The sequence below is a fragment of the Pistacia vera genome, unplaced genomic scaffold (assembly GCF_008641045.1).
Source record: "Pistacia vera cultivar Batoury unplaced genomic scaffold, PisVer_v2 Contig298, whole genome shotgun sequence".
Taxonomy (NCBI): Eukaryota; Viridiplantae; Streptophyta; class Magnoliopsida; order Sapindales; family Anacardiaceae; genus Pistacia; species Pistacia vera.
In genome coordinates this window covers 768,045-786,994 of record NW_022196110.1, presented here as the reverse complement: position 1 = coordinate 786,994, position 18,950 = coordinate 768,045, and the positions used below count along the sequence as shown (strand labels likewise).

At 36.8% G+C, this 18,950-nt stretch overlaps 1 pseudogene; it reads right to left on the bottom strand.

The window, feature by feature from the left end:
• Positions 1-8,790: 8,790 nt before the first annotated feature.
• On the bottom strand, positions 8,791-18,673 carry LOC116135339 (annotated as a pseudogene).
• Positions 18,674-18,950: the final 277 nt, after the last annotated feature.

Below are 18,950 nucleotides of genomic sequence, written 5' to 3'. Positions count from 1 at the left end.
TGATACTCCCCTAAAATTTGGTTGACAACTAGCATGGAATTGTTGTGGATAATGATCGCGGTTGCGCCCATTTCTCTGGCCAAGCACAACCTAGTGACCAATGCTTCATACTCAGCCTCATTGTTAGTCGCTTTAAACCCAAACCGGAGGATTCCATGAATACGAGTCCCCTTGGGACTCAAGAGAAGAAGACCTGCTCCGACCCTCTTTTTGTTCGACGATCAGCCGACATAAAGACTCCAGGTCGTTAGATTCTAAATAGTTTCCTAATTGACTTCGCTGGCTTGTTGCTCGAGTTCTTTTTCTGAATGATACAAGAATTCTGAGATGAAATTGGCAACAGCCTACCCTTTGATAGTTGCTCTTGGTCTGTAATGGAGATCGAATTGACTCAGTTCCATGGCCCATTTGAGCAATTTACACGATGCCTCCAGTTTCTGGAGGACCTGTCTGAGCGAATAGTTGGTCATTCCATGAACTGTATGGGCGTGGAAGTAAAGTCATAACTTTTGAGAAACGATCAGCATGGCATAAGCCAATCGCTTCATTTCAGAATACTGCATCTCGGCATCCAATAGACGCTTGCTCGCATAATATACTGGCCATTATGTCATGTTCTCTTCCCGAACTAAAGCTGCACTGACCGCAAACTGAGAGACGGACAGGTACAAAAGGAGGATCTCTTGCAGGAGAGGCTTAGACAGAAACGGTGGCTTCCCGAGGTGTTCCTTAATACTTTGGAATGTCTGTTCACACTCGAGAGTCCATTCAAACTTCCTATTGGCCCTGAGTACATTGAAGAATGGCAAGCAGCGATCTGTTAGCCTTGATATGAAGCGATTGAGTGCCGCTATCCGCCCATTGAGGCTCATAACCTGCTTTTTGTTGGTCGGGCTCTTCATATCGAGGAGGGCTTGGATTTTCTTGGGGTTGATCTCTATTCCCCATTGGTTAACCATGTATCCCAGGAATTTCCCCAAGGATACTCCGAACGAGCACTTGAGAGGGTTTAGCTTCATTCTATACTTTCAGAGGATGTCAAACATCTTAGCAAGATGTGCTATATGATCCGAAGTGACATGCGACTTGACCAACATGTCATCTACATAGACTTTTATTGATTTCCCGATCTACTAGGAAAACATTCGGTTAACTAACCGCTGGTACGTCGCGCCAGCATTCTTCAGGCCGAAGGGCATAACTCTACAGCAGTATAGCCCTCGATCTGTAACAAAAGAGGTATGCTCTTCATCCAGCGCATATATTAGAATTTGGTTGTATCCCGAGTATGCGTCCATAAAACTCAGTAGCTCGTATCCGGAGGTGGCATCCACGAGCTGGTCGATTCTCGGTAGGGGAAAACTATCTTTTGGACATGCTTTGTTGAGGTTGGTGAAGTCAACACAAGTCCGCCACTTGTCGTTAAGCTTATTTACCAGAACCGAGTTGGCAACCCAGCTCGGATAGAGCGCTTCCCTGATGGACAAATCTGAAGGAGATTATCCACCTCAAGTTTCAAGGCAGCATATCGCTCCAGATCCATCGCTCTTCTCTTCTAGCGAACTAACTTGGCTTCACCATCGATGTTTAAGGCATGGCAAATGACATCTGGGCTGATTTCGACCATGTTGGCATGCGTCCATGCGAACACATTGATATTTTCTTTGAGGAAGCCGACCAGGTCGCTGGCGAGCTGGGGGTTTAGATTGCTTCCAATCCTCAACACTCTGCTCAGTTCGTTCTGGTCGACTGCACCTCTGATAGGTCCTCAACTAGGCCACTAGAAGGGCATTCCTGAATCCAAGGGTCCATGTTATCCTCGACCGGGCCAGGCTGTGATTCGATCCAGCTGATCGCCATTGCCTGTTTGGGAATGCCGCGGGCGATGCCTTTCCCCTTGCACTTTATCTAAACTGCTTTCACATAGTAGTCAAGAGATGCGCGCTACGATCTGCTCACTTTCCCTATCCCCGTCAGGGTGGGGAACTTCATCTTGAGATGGTAGATCGAAGCGACTACTCGGAAGTTCCTCAGTAGAGGTCGCTTGAGGATATCATTGAAAGCGGATGGGCAATCCATTACCAGGAATTCAGTTATCTTGGTCACTTCGTCAAAGTCACCCAGCGTGACTGGAAGCAAGATCATTCCCTTAGGGATCAGCTGATCCCCGGTAAAACCATAGAGGGGGATTGAGGCAGGTTTCAGGTTGACCTTATCCAAATTCATTCTCTCGAAAGCCGCTTAGAACAAGATGTTCACAGGGCTCCCATTGTCTACCAACATTCTGTGGACATCGTAGCACCCTATTAGGGGCGTAATGACGAGAGCATCATCATGGGGATGATGCAATCAAGCTGCGTCCTTTTTGGAGAAGGTGATCATCTCCTCTTTGCAAACCTTTTGAGGTCGTTAGGCTATGTTCATTGTTAGTGTATATTAGTGTATGTCCTAGAAACCATTCGTGTTGTCGGTTTCAGAGCATTTTGTCTTGTATATATATATATATATATATATATATATATCATAAATAATAGAAGAAAAAGTTCTTCAATTCATATATGTAAATTGCTTCCTTTATTCGGTCATGCATTTAAAATAAAGTATGTATATGAATTGTCCAGATGATTCATTTAATAGGTAAATAAATTATCGAAAAGGGTTCCCTATGGAAGCAATATAAATTTGGGCAACTATATTGTACAGTAGGCATACCGGATGCTTCCGAAAGATATCATGAGTTGATATAAGTACGGATGACGATGATAGTCATGTCACTAGGGCATTGGTATGGATTAACGGTTGGTGAACTGTTTTTCGAACGTGACCGAATAACGACAAATCACTTGGAAAAGCATGTAGTCAATGATTTATCGTTTGGTTATATCAGTGCACGATGTAGTCCTTTGACCTGAGACATTGTAGTCGGATCTGATATGGATGCGTATGGTTCATACGGTGTATAAGTACGAGACTAATCATGTTTCGTACAATAAAGCCTATTTGGTCATGCGTTGTTCATATGCGGAAACGAACGATGGTCAAGAGGGGATCCATTGACTCGGAAATATAGGATCGGGAGTACCGCTGACTCCATCCGGATTCGAGTTCCTAGACGAACATCGATAAATGTCGGAAAACTGAATCTCTGGCCAGAGTCTATTATTAGTCATACAAAAGTAAGTTTGTGATGACAAGTTTCGGACATATTGATCGACAATTCGGTAGAAGATCGAGTTTAGGATTTTGACGTTCCATGAATCCATACTCGATTAGGATATCTCAATGGAGGGACTTTACCTGCATGGTACGTATGATCTGAAATGGGTTCGATGAAGTATTTCTTCATCGTGGTTTAGGGACTATGGCACATTGCTAGATGTTTACCATAGTCGTTGGGCCTCCGGACAGGTTTCCGGATTCATCCAGAACCGGCTCACGGCTAATCCACGGTGGACCTACATGGTCACACCAATAGCCTTGAGAAGTTAGAGAAGGATGAGAGAGAGAAATGATTATCCGAAGAGGGCTAGCACCTTCCGAGGGTAATAACGGGATTTCTATAGTAATAGTTACATAGAAAACAATTTGTGACATTTTAAGGGTTAAAATGGTCAAGCAATAATTAATTATATTTAATTATTATATCTTAAAGTGTTAAGATTAATGAGATGAACAAAAATAACCTTTTAATAGTTAAAGGGTAAAAAGGGTAAATTTATGGGTTGTTAATGTAAACTAGTTTAGTTTACATGGGCCCTTGAATAATATTGATTATTCAAAGGGTAGCATAATAAATTCGTGGGGTCCCTTTATAAAATAAGATTTTATTGGGCTTGGAAGTGAAAAATAAATAATTGCAAAATTGCCCAAGTATATATAAATGCAAAAGGTTGCATTTTTGTTGATAACACACATTGTTCACTCAAAGCAAAACTAAAACTCTCTCTAAAAGCCACAACCACTCTCTAAACCTCTCAAGGTGGTGTTAAAGTGTGGAGGTCTCATTACTTTGAGGCTAATCTTCATCAATCCAAAGCAAAGGAGTAGGTATAATCTCTTTTCCAAGCTTTGTTTTAAAACCGTTTTCTTGAATCCATTTTTTTATGCTTTCTTCTCCATTTCCACCACTCTTCATGCATGCATGTTGTTCTTTCATTCATCACATGAATAGGATCGTGATAGGCTGTGCAAGCATATCTTTCCTGGGCACTTCGCGTGTTTCCCCTAAGGTGTGGTCCCCCGAAGATTATTCCCACGCTACAGATACCCTTGTGATCACGACGCTTCCTGGCCTGTCCCCCTTGATTTTTCTCCCTCATGGGAGCAGAGTCATCAACATACTCTTTGAAATGTCCCTGTTTGATAAGAGCTTCAATGGCTTGCTTGAGAGCTCGGCACTCGTTGGTGTGGTGCCCATTGTCCCTATATTAGCGACAATATTTTTTGCTATTTCTAACTGAATGGGGATTTTTCATGGGCTCAGGCTCTCTTAGCAGATTGGACTCTTCTGACTTGTCCAGAATTGCCCAAACGGATGCATTCAGTGGAGTTTATTAGGTCCTGTCGCGGTCGCAACGAGGAACAGGAGCATTAGCCCATCGACGATCAGCCCTCTTATTCTCCCCCCGACCTGGCATGCTGCCTAACGTCTTGGGGTTGTGGCGGTGGAAGGCTACACGGAGCTCTCAATACGGAGGTATTTCTCCGAGAGGTGGTAAAAACGAGTGAGGGGAAACATCATCCTCGGACTGTAGCTCTTTCCACATATCTGTCTGCGGATGAACTCCCACTATGATGAGAGTCTGAACAGACTCTTCGAGAGTGTGAGCTACTTTGTGGAGCTCTTTGTGGAACCTGTCGATGTAAGATTATAGGGATTCATCCCTTTCTTGCCTTATATTGTTGAGGTAGCTTAAAGGCATTGAGAACCTCCTGTTTGCTTGGAAGTGTCTCAAGAATGTCGAGCTCATTTGGTTCCACGAGCTGATGGATCCTACCGGGAGCGACCTGAACTTGGCGTGAGATGTAAGAGTCACCACCAAGCATCGGCATTTTGCCAATTCAAAGACCTAGTGAAGTTCCATCAGGTCGTTGAATTCATATAGGTGATCCTGCGGATTAGAATTCTCATCGAACGCCCGCATATTGGGCATTTTGAATTTGGATGGGGGAGGGGCAGCTAACACGGCTATGGAAAAGGGAGATGCCTTTGCAACTTGCCCTCACTCATTTTGCTGAGCTTTTAGTTGATCAATAGCTCGCTGCAGCTCTTCGATTTGAGGTAGCAGCGCTACTTGGGGATTACTTTTCGCAATGTGGGTTCGACCCTCACGGTTATGGTTGAGGAATGATCGTAGGTCAAATTCCTCCTCGCCTCTGCAAGCAATTCCGGCCAATCTTGACACATGCTGGCTAGAGCCGTGTGATGGCATTGCATTATTCATGAAACTTTCACGACCTCTAAGGTGGTGCGAACCGACCCGCAGAGTGTGGTCACTTCCCGCACGACGATCGGGGTCGTCATTCTGGTGATAACGGGAATCTTCTCGCCTCGCACTTTTGTGGGAGTGTTCGCGCGATGTGGCATGGGACCGCTCAGGTTGCGACATGTCATCAAGCCTCAATGCCACAGGTATTCTACCTTGGGTGCAGTCGGTGTTCCCTGGAACCTCGGAGCTTCTAGGCCCGTTGTTCGCCACTTGCTTTCCCTTTCATTGATGCGCTGCAGTGCTCATGGCATAGGCGATTCATGTGACTTGCAAGCGTCTTTGGTGGTGGCACCGCCTCATTAGATTGGGGTGGTGTGACTCGGTCCAAGCGGTCCAACCTTCAGTTGACTATTTGGAGAGTATTGTTGAACCTTTCCAGGTAGTTCATGATGGCTGGATCAAGCCGTGAGCTTGAGGGAATATCCCCCGCAAGATCTTGCGGAACTGGGGGTATTTAGGAAGAGGCACCCTCTTGCACCTGGGGGATATCCTCCTCACCATTATGGGGTCGCTTAGATTCGAATCTGAGAGCCATTTGCTGTTGTAGAACTAGTTGGTTAGAGATTCTCCTGATGAAGGATGAATACTAAATCAGGCCCTCCTTCTAGCGCCAAATTGTTGATGCGTGATTTGTTCACCAACCAAACGCACGTGTGAAATACTGAGTTAGCCCAGAAGACACACGTGAATAAAAAAAAATGATAATAAAAGAGATGTGGGACAGTATTTAAAGTGGTTCGGATGCTTTAAGGAAGCAAGTCCTACGTCCACTGATGTTGTATTAATGACAGCGATCAGGTTGCGCTCAGTGAGCTGATTTTACAAATGATTGAGAGAGAGAGTATATGTTGTTTCTTTTGAGAGATTAGCTAATCCCCAAAATGAGAGAGGAACTCTCAATTTATAGTGGGATGGATTAGGTTAATGATTACTAAATCTGTGATTTTGTGGGATTATCTGTGCAAATCCTTCTTTATATCCCATAGCCCACTTCGTAGAGTGATTTACGCGATTTGCTGCAGAGATTGGACACGTGGGAGCTCTCTAGCTTCTGGCCAGTCTGACATGCACCCACTGCTCTGACAAAAGTATGATGCTCATGTCATCACGCGATGTGGCCTTGTCTGAGTGGTTGCAATTCTACCTAGGCTCTGACTTTTCATGCTGACTAGACCTTGCGTCAACCCTACTTTTTCAGGCATAACAGAAAAGTTCTGAAAGTATCCACTCAATAGCTGGAGTTGAACTATCCCCTGTAGCTACAAGCATGTCCTGATCATATTCATTTCATATATATATAGATATATATATATAAAGGATATTTATTCTTTTAGTTATCCCATATATAAAAAACTAGCTTTATCAGTGTTTGAAATTCTTTGTTTGGAAATTATATTATAATGATTTTTTTTTTTTTTTTAAGGAATAAAAATGTAATCAAGCAATGGGAATGAAATAATGATGGATATTTCTATTAACTGTTTAAATTCCTTCTCTATTAACAGCTACGCTACTATTTAATTTTATGATATATACGAGAACGATGAAAAAGAAAATTTATTTTAACTAATTGATATTTCTTTTATTTTCTTAGTCCTCGTAGAAGTTGAAGTTGATTGGCATAAAGATACTTTGTAAAGAGAGGAAGAACAAATTACTGAAATCTAATCGGAGAAAAATAGGGATGAGGAAAAGCAAATTCGATTTTATGAAAAGGAAGAACGTGACTGAAATCTAACTAGAGAAAAAAATATGGATGATGGAGTACAAAAAAAAATTATGAAGAAAAATATTAAAAAATATTTTTTTATTTTTTTTATTTTTTTTATATCAATTAAAGGCTTACCCGACCGTTAATTTCAAGACCTTGGGAGAACGTTAATTTCAAGACCTTAAAAGATTAATTGAGATAAGTGCAAACTCGCCCAGACATACTCGGAGTACCCAAAAAAAAAAAAAAAAAGGGTAATTTTGTGGTGCGGAAGAGCCAATTCAATTTTATGTGTACATGGTTTGTGGTCACCTTGTTGTTTTTCCTTTCTTCTTATAAGGTTTTCACGTTAAAAGATTCAGTATCTTGATTTGGTTATGGTTGTCTTAATTTATTTGCTTATTTGATTTGCCTTCGCTTATTTTTGATTGAGTTTATGGCAACTCCAAACGAATACAACATGCACAGAAGGAAATGAAATTTCTCACTACTTGATTATGTGAAAACTCATTTCTAACCTTGGGAAAAATTGATCAACCGACATAAAAGTTCATTTATTTATATATCTAGGATTTATTAATATCATACAACTGAATTCTCCACAGGTATTCTATTACTCTATTTTAAAACCGGGACCAGACCGGCCGGTCTGACCGGTTAGACTGGGACCCGGCCTTACCTCCGATCCGAGTTAACGTAAAAACCGGAAACAACATAAACCTGCTTTGGACCGCTAATAGACCGTCGAAACAGTAAAAACTGCCGGTCTGACTGGTTTGGAGCTTAAAATGGTTCACTATTTTGGGTTAATCTAATCCCTAATTCCTAAATCAGATTTGTAGCATCGTTTTATTCTCTATTTCATTAAGCCAGTAAGCATTCTTTCATTTCATTTCATTTTCTTACTCTAAAATCTATCATATAAAGAAGAAGAAGTAAGGGGAGAGGAAAGAAAATGAAAGAGAAGAGGAGACAAAGAAGAATAGAGGAAGGAAGAAGATTAGAAGAAAGAGGAGGAGACGAAGACGAATAGAGGAAGGAAGAAAGATTAGAAGAACGAAAAGAGAAGACGAAGAAAGAGAGGAAGGAAGAAGAAAGAGAAAAGAGAAAAAAATTATTGGCAAAAAGGGAAAAGGGGTAGAAGAAGAAAGTGACGAGGAGAAAGAGAAAAAATGAGAAAAATGAAATTGATGGGGAGAGAGAAAAGAAAAGAAAAGATGAAAGTGATGGGGAGGAAAAAAAAAAATTAATAATAAGAGTGGTAAGTTATTTTAAATATACAGATACTCATGTACAAGTTATTTCAAATATATAGGGATTTATGTGTAAATTTATGGGTTTTTAAACTTATAAGGACTGAAAAATTATTTAGAGATTTGTCTGTTGTATACCGGTTAGATCGACCGGTCCAACCGATTAAACAGATCAACCCGAAAACCAATCCCTTGACAGAGTCAAGGAACGGTTTGGTTTTTAAAACAATTTCTAAGTTAAAGATCAATTATTTATTTAGAGGCCCCAAGCAACATTATCATTTGTTGAGGCGATCTGTAGGAATAGCTACAAGAGGCTTCTTTTCCAGAGGCTCTAGCCGCATTATCATCAGTTAAGACGATAAGTAGGAATAGCCAAGAGATGTTTGGCTCTAGGAGTTACAAGACCGAACTCCTCAGTCATGTCCAATTCACTTGGCAACATCCCATTAGGAAGCTCCCAATCAAAGCAATGTACAAGTTGTGCCAACACTATCCTCACCAAAGTGAGTCCCAATTGCATTCCAGGGCAGCTTCTGCGGCCAGAACCAAATGAAAGAAGCTGAAAGTTGTTGGAGTTGTCGACTACTTCAGCATTAATGGGTAACGGAGACGCACTCGGGGGTCCCGCTGCCCGGTCAGTGGGCGGGGGTCGCGGGGGCAGCGCCCCCGAGCCCGTAGGCGGTTTTGGGCTTTTCCTTTTAAGTTATTAATTCCTTTTTGGGTTGGGCTTAGGAATAGGAATTCTTGTAAAACTAGGTTTAATCTCTTAAACCTAGTAAATAAACATACTTTTCTCTTGTTATGAGTGAGAGAACAATTCATTCATTGTAAACGAGAGAGGTGAGGCATATTGCAATAATATTGACTCAGCTGGACGTAGCCCACATTGGGTGAACCAGGGTAAATCGCGCGTATTATTTTCTTTGTTTACTGTTTGTTTTGTTTAATTATTATTATTTTGTTCCTGTTGCTTCTCTATTTCGTTCAAAAGTCACGGCCACGAAGATCGATTTTACTCCCAACAAACCTTTCTGGGAAAAACTTCTCAGGATCAGTCCAAGCTTCAGGATCTCTTCCAATCGCCCATATGTTTATTAAAATGCGTGATTTTTTTGGTATGTGGAAGCTGTTTACCGTGCAATCTTCCATGGATTCATGAGGGAGTAACAAAGGAGCCACAGGATAGAGCCTCAAGGTTTCTTTCACAACCATATCCAAGTATTCCAGGCTTTCCAAATCTGATTCTTCAATCATCCTGTCTAGTCCCACAACATTTTCCAATTCTTTCTGTACTCTCTTCATTGTTTCAGGATGCTTCATGAGTTCTGAAAGTGTCCACTCGACGGTGGTTGCTGAAGTGTCCACTGCAGCTGCAATCATATCCTGATCATATCCATGGAAACAAAAGACAATTTTCAGATTTAGAAATACACCGACATAAACTGAATTTCAAGACACCAAAATGAAACAAAAATTACGAAGATTATGGCTTTGATATGCTCTCGATCAATTTTGTATTTGGTTTCTTCTGATCCCAAGAAGCTCAACATGACATCAACAAAGTCCTTGGTTCTTTTTTCATCCTTGGATTGAACATGCTTATCAATAATCTTTTCAAAAAAAGCATCAAACACCTTGGAAACCGCCTTCATTCGCTTGGTCAACCCCTGGAGATCAAGTGAAGCAATTTGAGGAATGTAATCACCCAAGTTAGGAGTGGCTAGTGAAACCATAACCTCTTGGATTATTGCTTTGAATCCCCTCTCATCAAACTCCTCATCTGCATATTTCTTCCCAAACACCATTCTACAACTCATTTCTGCATTAAGAGACGAGACCTTGGAACTAAATCAACAGCAAGACCAGCAGCGGCACCTGCTTTTATCGATTCTATCAAGAGATTGAGCTCCTCTTTTCTCATATCTTGGAAAGAATTGATCTTAACACTGCTAAGAAGTTCCAGGGTGCACATCTTGCGCATGGTGCGCCAATAAGATCCATACTGAGCTAAGGTGAGGTTCTTTTGGCCATAATTAATATGCTTTGAAGTCAAAAGATGAGGCCTGCTAGCAAAAACAAGATCATGAGTCTTAAGAAACTGCTCAGCTGCTTGAGGTGATGATACGACAATTGTTGGAATAAAGCCTAAGCGTAGGAACATGATGGAGCCATATTTTTTTGGAAAATTGATGAAAATCTCTGTGAGGAAACTTCCCCAACAAATGCATACATCCTAAAATGGGGAACCCTCTTGGACCAGGAGGTAATCTCTTATTATTTGTATTTCTAGCTGTCCATTTTTTCAGGAAGACAAAGAGTGGAGCAAGTGCAAGCACAAACCATGTCCAAGACATGATCAAGTATGCCTGCATTCACGATATTGTGAGTCAGATGACTAAAATAGAGAGTAACAACGATAAACTCAAGTTTAAAAACAAACCCAAGTGAATTCTATTCACACTCATCTCTTAGTTTTATACACTCAAATCCTACTTCGGCTCTTGATTTTTTTTGCAAGAGCTCACCACAATCAGTACTAGGGGTGAGCGGTTCCGGGTACCCTGTACTTTTCCGGGGAACCGGAACCGGAACCGCACAGTACAGGTTCCCAAAAAAAGGAACCGAAATCGGAACCGCACAGTACAGGTTCTTCAATTCAAGGAACCGGAACCTAAAATGCAGGTTCCGGTTCCTTTCCAGGGTACCCTGTAAAAAAATCAATTACCCCCCTACTAGTTTAAAAAATAAAAAAAACACCTTATAAGTTTACAAATACACCCCTAACAAATTTTCGCTATTCATTCATTTGTGTCCAATGTAACTCATAACCTGTAATCTCTAAGCAACGCTTGAATTCAATCAATTCATCACAATTCACATAAAATTCGTCAATCAAAACCAAAACACAAACAATTATTCATCACAATTCACATAAAATAACTTCACCAAAATCATTTAAACAAACAACAATATAGAAAGTTAGAAACTATCACCAGTTTTTATTCTTCCACTAATTTCAATCACTACAATTATAAAACTACAAACAACCCAAAAAGCATAACATGAGTACGACCCATGTCTAATGCTCCAAATTAGGCATGGATGTTCCTTCGTCAAGTGATTGAAGTCCAATCATTTCTACAAATAAACACGAAAGCAATTAGTAGCTTCAAAAAGTAAAAACATTAAATAAATTTTTTTACTATAACTTAAATAAATTTAAGAGATAAGGATAGGCGAAAGAAGGAAACAGAGAAGAAGACGGCAAGTTTAGAGGCCAGAGAGAATGGAGAGGAGGAGAATTTCTGAATTTGTCAATTTGAGATACCCTAATCGAATTGGGGCATTTTGCTTTGTTTGTATTGTAAATGTAAAATTACAAAGGTACCCTATTCTTTATACTAATTACTAGCATTGCCATTTGCCACTTGCCAAGGGTCTTTTGATAAGTTTAAATTATTAATGTTTATATTATTTTATAAATTTATTAATTTAATGTTATAATTGTTAATTGGGTATTTATAATATACCAAATATATTAGTAAATTTAATATTAGAAACAAGTAATGTTATAATTAAATAAGTGATCATACTACAATTTAAATTGTAATGTTTAATATTAATGTATCAACTACAATGTAATTGTAATGTTATAATTAATAAGTAATACTATTTATTATAATGTGATATTATAATTAATTAAATGTTAATCATTTAATTAAGTATTATATATTGTTTATAATATATGTTTATATTAATTAAATATCTACCATAATTTATATAAATGTTTAATTATAAAATTATAATAATTCGATTAAATATTGTGCAAATTAGTAAATTACTAATGTTTATAATATAATGTCATAACAATTAAGTAATTATTTAATTATGTATGTTATATTAATTATATGATCATATTATAAATATATAATGTAATGTTATAATGAATTAAGTAATCATACTACAAATCTATAATTTAATATTATAATTAATTAAATTTCAAATCATTTAATTAATATACTAATGTTTATAATGGAAGTTTATAATTGATTAGTAATCTATTACAAATATACAAAGTAATATTATAATTAATTAATTTTTAATCGTTTAAATTAAGTAATGTAATAGTATAGTAATTACTAATGTTTATAATGTAATGTTATAATTCTAACTAATTAAGTAATTATGTAATCATTTAACTATATAATGCTATAATTAAGTAATGATCATAATTAATGTAATATGATATATTATAATTTAATTGAGAATTATTTAACTAAAATGTAATGCTTAATTAATGTTTATAAGGTAATGTTATAATTAATGAATTTCTTATCATTTATTAAGTATTGTGCTAATGTTTATGTAGTAAATTAGTATTACTAATGTTTAAAAGTAAAAATCATAACTCTAATCAATTAAATAATATTTAATTTAATGTTATATAATTATTGATCATATTATAAATAGTATAATGTATGAATTAAATAATCATACTACAAATCTATAATTTAATATTATAATTAATTAAATTTCAAATCATTTAATTAATATACTAATGTTTATAATGGAATGTTATAATTGATTAAGTAATCATATTACAAATATACAAATAATGTTATAATTAATTAAATTTTTAATCGTTTAATTAATAATGTAATAGTATAGTAAATTACTAATGTTTATAATGTAATGTTATAAATTCATAACTAATTAGTAATTATGTAATCATTAACTATATAATACTATATAGTAAGTGATCTAATATAATGTAATATGATAATATTATAATTAATTGAGTAATTATTTAACTATAATGAATGCTAATTAATGTTTATAATGAATGTTTATAAGATAATGTTATAATTATAAATTTCTTATCATTCAATTAGTATTGGCTAATGTTTATATAGTAAATTAGTAATTACTAATGTTTAAAATAAATCATATACTCATAATCATTAAATAATTATTAATTATGTAATGTTATATTATTATATGATCATATTATAAAGTATAATGTAATGTTATAATGATTAAATATCACTATAAATCTATAATTTAATATTATAATTAATTAATTTCAAATTATTGGATTAATATACTAATATTCATAATAGAATGTTATAATTGATTAAGTAATTATATTATAAATATATAAGATAATGTTATAATTAATTAAATTTTTAATCTTTAATTAGTAATGTAATAATATAGTAAATAGTAAATTACTAATGTTTATAATGTAATGTTATAAATTCATAACTAATTATGTAATTATGTAATCATTTAACTATGTAATGCTATAATTAAGTAAGTGATCATATATTAATAATATAATAATATTATAATTTATTGAGTAATTATTTAACTATAATATAATGTTTAATTAATGTATATGATGAATTTTTATAAGGTAATGTTATAATTATTATTTCTTACATTTAATTAAGTATTGCTAAAGGCTAATGTTTATGTAGCAAATTAGTAATTACTAATGTTTAAAAATATACATAACTCTAATCAATTAAGTAATTATTTAATTATATAATGTTATAATTAATTATATAATCATACTATAATGTAATGTTATGGTGAATTAACTATTAAATATCACTATAAATTTTTAATGATATTATAATTAATTAATTTTTAATCATTATAAGTTTGTACTAATGTTTAAATAAGTCAATTAATTCAGTAGTAATCATTATATAATATGCTATATATTAATTATACTATAAATCAATTAAGTAATTTATAAAATTATAATTAATTAAGTAATCATTTAACTATAATGTATGTTATAATTGATTAAGTTGTATTTAACTAGTAATAAATTTATAATGTTTATCAATTTATCATTATAATTAATTAATTCTAATTTATTATAGATATACTTAGAACCTGATAATTGAAGTAAATAACTAAATATATTATTACTCAATCAATATACTATTTTATTCAAAAATAATTCTTTAATAACATTAAAATGTAACACTTTTAATTGGATCATAATTCCAATTTTTCACTTAATTGATCAAACTTTAATATTAAGTATATATATATTAAAGCTTTTAATATGGTGTAATTTATATGTAATAATAATTGTATTCGTATATTATTTAATTAGGTTATTCTAAAAATTAAACTTTTTCCATTTTAATTTTTTTTAATGTAAAATAGAAACTCCCCATTATTTACATTTCACAAATATTTCATTATAGTCCCAGTTCCAAAATAGGTTCTAACTAGGTTCCAAAAACAGGTTCCAATATAGTTCCAAACAGGTTCCAAACAGGTTCCAACAGGTTCCAAATTTCCAAAACAGGTTCCAAAATAGGTTCCAAACAGGTTCCAAAACAGTTCCAAACAGGTTCTAAAACATTTCCAAAACAGGTTCCAAAACAAGTTCCAAACAGGTTCCAAAACAGTTTCCAAACAGGGTACCCCCTACAGGTTCCAAACAGGGTACCCTTTTTACAGGTTCCAGTTCCGGTTCCGGTTCCTCCGGGGGTAAGAACCGGAATCGGAACCACACAGTAGCGTTCCAAAATTGAACCGGAACCTACCCGCACAAGTGCAGGTTCTGGTAGTTTCCGGTTCCGGTTCCGGTTCTTACCCCCGTTCCGGTTCTACCCGCTACCCGTACTCACCTCTCAATCACACATTTCACTGTTTCCGATTTAGATCGTACAATTTGTCTGTTATTAATAGAGGTGGAAACGAACAAATTGCTTATGATGAAGTATAGTGTCCATACTTTATTTCGGGGTCTACATCGTAAACTATAGAGATGGTATCGGCCATGTTGTCCACTCAGGTTTGGTGATCCCAAATCAATTTCGGACACTTTTGCAGAACATGTATGTCACATGTTAGATTCAATCGATTTATAATTAGAAAGCTTCGCAATATGATACTTTTGTATAACGAATGAATGATCTCTCTTAGATCTATAACGAGAATGCTGTCCAATGATCGGCTCTTGTAGGGGTTTAATACCCTTTTCTCTTTGTATTCTTTCATTTTTTATTTTTTTTAAAATAAAATTATCGTTTTACCGAAAAAAAAAACCTTACAACCCGAAGAGGTAACCCTGTCCCCAATAGTCCAAAGAGAAAAATGAATCTTTAGATATTTCTGAACATTTATAACATTACACAATATGATATAAAAATTTATAACAGCTACTAAATAAGAAGTTGTATAGTGGCTACAAACTGCGATTTTACATTGTCATGTTAATTCGATAAATGTGAATTATGACTTTCATGAATATTTGATTTAAAATCATGTTAAATTTGATCGACTAATAAAAGCATTCCACATCATAACTTGTGACATGCATATATGACAATAATAAAAACATGATCTTTTTGATACTATGTATCTATTATCTTCAATAGCTAATTTGCCAATCTTTCGGTTGATCTCTTCTTTAAAATCACATAACGCTACCTTTTTTTTTCTATTGCCCCTTCTCTTCTACTATTTAGGGATGGTTCAGTCAAGGGTAATTTTAGATCCCGGCGGTGGGTTGGAATATACCGTTACCTGGTGTGTTAGAAAGTTTAAAGTAAACATTAGTACAGTCATCCGTTGTCTCCTGCTTGCGGCGGCTGTGTACTGTATATGGCAGAAAAGAAACCAGCGATTCTTCAAGGGCATGGCTAAACACCAATGGGTTGCACATCATATTGTAGAGTGTTGAGGCTCGTTTGGGCTTAGATTTAAGGATATGCTCGGGTCCGAAGAGTTATGAGGCGTGGCCTGCCTAGGAGCTGCTTAGTGGAGAGGCCTAGTGGAACTAACTGATCCTTGTCTTCTTTTGCTTGTTTTTGGTAGCGCTTTGGCGTGGTGTGGGTTGAGATTTGTTTGGGCTTCCTTGCTGGGGTTACTCTTTGCAGGTATCAGTCATCTGTCCCAAGTGCTTCTTTGAGGATGTGGTGCTGTTATGACTATGATACCAGCAATTGTGGCTGTGTCCTTGGTGGGAGATTATGGTGTGCTGCTGAGTTTGGGCATGGAAAGTGCCCCCATGCCCAGGTGGGGCAGCAGCAAATACAATTTGATTGGGTTTATGTTTGCTATCCTTATGCTGTCCGCCTTTTGTGTGATGCTGTTTATGTAAATTTGTACAGAAAGGGATGGTGTTGGTTATGGAAAGCCTAGTGCTGTACGACGGGGACTGGGGCTGCATGCGCCTCTTTCTCCTATTTCTTGTGGGCTGTTTGTCTGATCTGGTGCGTGGCTAACCACCGCAATGCTAGCGGTTGGTCGGAGAGCTTAGCTGGTTTGTCTTGGCCTTTTGGTCCCCTTGTTGCGTTGTGGAGTGATCTGGGGTGCTGGGTTTTGATTAGTGCCAACATGCTGATGGGTTTTCGGCTGGCAGCTTGTTGGTCTTATCATGGGCGGTGTTTTTGGGCTTTGGACATATGGCAGATGGGACTTTGTGGTTTTTTTTCTTCTGCACTGAGATGGATGCTTGATTTCTCGGCTGGCTGGCTCGTAGAAGCTGGCAGGTTGATGCGGTTTCTGTCTCACACGCATTGGGTCTGTGCTGTGCTGATTTGTTCTTGAAGTTGTGGGCTGTGCTGCGCTATCTTGGAGGTGACGATCTGGCAATTTGGTCTTCTGCAGTTCCTGTGCTGTGCAGGTAGTTTTTGCAGGTTGATGGCGGTTTTGAGGGCCGCTGTGAGGTAGGTGTTGCTGGGTTTTGACGGCTGTTTTGTCCTTCTGCAGGGTCCGCTGCTGCTGAGTTTTTTTTCTTCCCCTTCTGGTGCGCTGCTGCCGGGCTTCTTCCATCTGCTGGGTCGTCTCCTTTTGCTGGTGATCTGCTGCTGGCTGTTTCGGTCGCTGGGTTGTTTCTGCCTGCTGAATTTGCTTTTTAGCAAGCTTGGGATATTTGTATCTTTTGTTTGGTTGGGTGCCCTTGGGGCTTTGGGCAGTTTTTTGAGCTCTGGCTTGGGTGAGGGCTTGTAAAAAGCCTCCCTAGTTAGTTTAATTAGGGAGTGGGCTGATTTTTATTTTTTTTATTTTTTTATTTTTATTTTTTTTTCCTGTTAAAGGATTGCATATCCTTAGTCTCTTTGTTCTATTGGGGTGAGCTTTTCCTCGTTTGTTCCAGGGTAGCTTTGTTTCAGGTTTTTCTCGTCTTTAGGTTGTATTTCTTTACTCTTTTATAAAATTATCAATTAATGAAAAAGAATTAAATATTACCAAAGGATCATGGGATATCATTATTATTATTTTTTACATAAATTTTGAGCCTTTTGGATTAATGTATATACTTTGAATGATTAAACAAAATCAACAAAGAATACAAAGTCAAACAAAAATTACCATGATTATGGCTTTGATATGCTCTCGATCAATTTTGTATTCGGTTTCTTCTGATCCCAAGAAGCTCAACATGACATCAACAAAGTCCTTGGTTCTTTTTTCATCCTTGGATTGAACATAATCTTTTCAAAAAAGGCATCAAACACCTTGGAAACCGCCTTCATTCGCTTGGTCAACCCCTGCAGATCAAGTGAAGAAATTTGAGGAATGTAATCACCCAAGTTAGAAGTGGCTAGTGAAACCATAACCTCTTGGATCATTGCTTTGAATCCCCTCTCATCAAACTCCTCATCTGCATATTTCTTCCCAAACACCATTCTACAACTCATTTCTGCATTAAGAAACGAGACCTTGGTACTTAAATCAACAGCAAGACCAGCAGCAGCACCCGCTTTTATCGATTCTATCAAGAGATTGAGCTCCTTTTTTCTCGTACCTTGGAAAGAATTGATCTTAACACTAGTAAGAAGTTCCAGGGTGCATATCTTGCGCACGGTGCGCCAATAAGATCTACACTGAGCTAAGGTGAGGTTCTTTTGGCCATAATTAATATGCTTTGAAGTCAAAAGAAGAGGCCTGCTAGCAAAAACAAGATCATGAGTCTTAAGAAACTGTTCAGCTGCTTGAGGTGATGATACGACAATTTTTGGAATAAAGCCTAAGCGTAGGAACATGATGTAGCCATATTTTTTGGAAAGTTGATGAAAATCTCTGTGCGGAAACTTCCCTAACAAATGAACGCATCCGAAAATCGGGAACCCTCTTGGACCAGGAGGTAACCTTTTACTCTTTGTACTTCTTTCCCAATTCAATGATTATAGCAAGAAGAAAAGAGCAAAGACTATTGCAAGTGAGGTCCATGTCAAAGACATGATTATGGTGCAATGTTTTTCCTAAACTCAAGAGGAGGAGCTGCTGCAAATAGTGTAGTCAGTGGTTAGCTATATATAGAATGTGACGGTTGGTTAACTGATTCTAATAAACATTATAATATAAGTTTATACATATTTTAATACAAAAGAAAATATGTTTTAATTTTTCCCTTTTAGTAATTCTCAGGTACAGAGATTATAAAATTTGTAACGTACATATTAAAAGGGAGTAACTAATCACTAGCTTTGATTTTTCATTAATTTTGCTTAGTTTTCT